Source organism: Coregonus clupeaformis, chromosome 1 (assembly GCF_020615455.1).
Source record: "Coregonus clupeaformis isolate EN_2021a chromosome 1, ASM2061545v1, whole genome shotgun sequence".
Lineage (NCBI taxonomy): Eukaryota > Metazoa > Chordata > Actinopteri > Salmoniformes > Salmonidae > Coregonus > Coregonus clupeaformis.
Window position 1 is genome coordinate 37401229 of NC_059192.1, and position 3568 is coordinate 37404796.

Below are 3568 nucleotides of genomic sequence, written 5' to 3' on the forward strand. Positions count from 1 at the left end.
GCCTTAGACCACTGCGCCACTCGGGGGAACGCTTTTTTACCATTCAACCATTGAAAAGATGTCATTATTTTACATTTTAACTGAAGGAAATGGATGGCTTTCCTGATATCTGACGCTGAGATCATGTAAGACGTCATGTGTAAAGCAGAATTGCATAGTGAAGCAGAGTCCTGAAATTATGTTACACTATGCCGCTGGATTCCAATGGTTACTCAAGAGGCGGCAGAATATAATCTCTTTTACCCATGTTTTTATGACATAATATATCAAGGTTTTATTATTAGTTACACTGTCTTGTACACATTCACAGCTAAAAGCTGAATTGCAGTATACATACAAAAAACTAAGAAAGAAGATAAAAGTTGAAGAAGAAAGAAATATGGCATGAAGTCTCTAGTCTTGACAGCTTCTGATGGTGACTGCTATTGGTGTGAAGGTCTTTATTCGTGTGGTCATTTTATAAATGCTAATTATATTAATGATATAAATAAGAATAAATACATCTATCTAGTTATCGTTCTCTTTGTAGTTCCATTGCATCATTCACATTTTCCAACATAGTTTGTCTGTGTAGAAAGTGTGTACTATTGTACTACCAGTGGAGTAAAGTACTACTTAAGTAGTTTTTTTGGACAACTTTTACTTTTACTTCACTACATTCCTAAAGAAAATAATGTACTTTTTTGCTCCATACATTTTCCCTGACACCCAAAAGTATTTGTTAGGTGATGAATGCTTAGCAGGACAGGAAAATGGTCCAATTCATGCACTTATCAAGAGAACACGTGGTCATCCCTACTGCCTCTGATCTGGCACTCACTAAACACATGCATCGTGTGTAAATTATGTGTTACAGTGGACCCCTGGCTATCCGTACATTTTAAAACAAAAAAATGGTGCCGTCTGCTTTGCTTAATATATGGAATTTGTAATGATTTATACTTTTACTTTTGATACTTAAGTATATTTTAGTGATTACATTTACTTTTGATACTTAAGTATATTTAGAACCAAATACTTTTAGACTTTTACTCAAGTAGTATTTTACTGGGTGACTTTCACTTTCACAACTCTATTAAGCTATCTACACATTTACTCAAGTATGACAATTTGGCACTTTTCCATCACTGTGTATTATTTTTGCACTTTCATCAGATTGAAGTTGTGTCCAGTAAACTATACTGCATCAAACAAGCATTCAATGCCTCATCAAGATACATTTCTAAACCGACCGTGTCGCACTCCAGTCCAGCAGGTGGCGATAAAGTCCATAATACGCCGTGCACCGCCAATAACGTCAAAGCGAAGTCAATGTGTCATTTTCGTTTTTTCTGTTTCGTAAGCTTGCTGTATCCTTGTGTAATTAATTGATAAAAAACATGTTGATATTAAATAAATCAAGTTCATCACTTGTAGAACACAATAAGTAGGCCTATTCTAGATGACGTGTAGATTAGAAATGTGATAGCAACTGAAAATAATTATAGTAGTAATAGAGTGGTAATACGTGCAACATGAAACCCATAATTCATTTACAGTGAGTTTGGGGTTCCTAACTGGTAAATGAACCACTTATTCTCGTTTCCACCGGCTTTCGATTGCTGATGGATTGTTTATGATTAGATGACAAGACATTCTGGACACGACACCACCTGTAACAGAACGCTGAGAGTTATTTTTTTAACAATTAAAGGAAGCCCCGCGGTAAGGCAGGGCATCAAAAAATTAGTTGATACTCATAATGTTCCTCCCCACGGAAATCTTTAGTAAAAGGCGAAAGATTTATGCGATCTGAAGAGAAACCAGAGTGTACTGACTTGAGGAAAGTAAAAATGGGGACTGACTACACCAACATGACATTCCCATAGCGGTAATACCAACCACGGTACCCAAATCCAAATCCCCTGCTCTGTTCAACGTGTCCAGTCATACCCATTCATTGCAGAATACTAGGGTTAGTACAAATATATTCCTGTTTTAAAATATTACAGCAAAAAAACTCAAATTATTTTACACGAGGTGCATGATGGGTAACTGTTTACGCATGCGCAGTTAAATTTGCACTAGCGAATCTTTTCGACAGATGGCACTCTTGTGCTGATTTCCGCCCTGCATTAGAGGCTGTCAGAGGTTCTGATATCAACCATGTCTCATTGATACCCAGCTTCAGTTCCAAAGACAAAAATGGCAATGTAAAAATAAATAAAAAACAACTGGGTCATTTTATCTAATGCAAAGAAGAATTATCCCCCAAATAACTTTAGTATAATAACTTTTAATAGTGATTAAAACATCAAAAAATCTAATCAAATACTATTTGTCACTGCTGTAGACTTGACCTTGAAATGCTTGCTCACGAGCATTCCAACACTGCAGAGTATAAAAATTAAATAGTAACACAAGGAATAAATAAAGACACAAGAATGGAGCTATACAGTGCATTTGGAAAGTCTTCATACCCCTTGACCTTTTCCACATTTTGTTACTTTACAGCCTTATTCTAAAATGGATTATAACAATTAAAAATTCTCATCAATATACACACAATACCCCATAATGACAAAGCAAAAACTGCTTTTTATAAAATTGTGTAAATCTCTTAAAATTAGGAAATATCACATTTACATAAGTATTCAGACCCTTTACTCAGTACTTTGTTGACGCACCTTTGGCAGCAATTACAGCCTTGATTCTTCTTGGGTATGACGCTACAAGCTTGTCACACCAGTATTTGGAGAGTTTCTCCCATTCTTCTCTGCAGATCTTCTCAAGCTCTGTCAGGTTGGATGGGGAGCGTTGCTGCACAGCTATTTTCAGGTCTCTCCAGAGATGTTCGATCGGGTTCAAGTCCGGGCTCTGGCTGGGCCACTCAAGGACATTCAGAGACTTGTCCCGAAGCTACTCCTGCGTTGTCTTGGCTGTGTGCTTAGGGTCGTTGTCCTGTTGGAAGGTGAACCTTCGCCCCAGTCTGAGGTCCTGAGTGCTATGGAGCAGGTTTTCATCAAGGATCTCTCTGTACTTTGCTCCGTTCATCTTTCCCTCGATCCTGACTAGTCTCCCAGTCCTTGCAGCTGAAAAACATCTCCAAATCATGATGCTTCACCGTTGGGTTTCCTCCAGACGTGACGCTTGGCAATCAGGCCAAAGAATTCAATCTTGGTTTCATCAGACCAGAGAATCTTGTTTCTCATGGTCAGAGAGTCCATTAGGTGCCTTTTGGCAAACTGCAAGCAGGCTGTCATGTGCCTTTTACTGAGGAGTGGTATCCGTCTGGCCACTCTACCATAAAGGCCTGATTGGTGGAGTGCTGCAGAGATGGTTGTCCTTCTGAAAGGTTCTCCCATCTCCACAGAGGAACTGTTTGCTTCACAAAGTTTGGTGCTTTAGTGTTTTTAGATATTTTTGTCAGATGTTTCTATGGTATACTGAAGTATAATTACAAGCATTCCATAAGTGTCAAAGGCTTTTATTGACAATTACATTAAAATTATGCAAAGAGTCAATATTTGCAGTGTTGACCCTTCTTTTTCAAGACCTTTGCAATCCGCCCTGTAATGCTGTCAATTAA

At 38.0% G+C, this 3568-nt stretch overlaps 1 non-coding gene across 1 annotated transcript; it reads right to left on the bottom strand.

Moving 5' to 3' along the window:
• Positions 1-1695: 1695 nt before the first annotated feature.
• On the bottom strand, positions 1696-1811 carry LOC121585092. The gene has a single exon (XR_006003792.1). It is a non-coding gene; the product is annotated as a U5 spliceosomal RNA (small nuclear RNA).
• Between the last annotated feature and the right edge of the window lie 1757 nt (positions 1812-3568).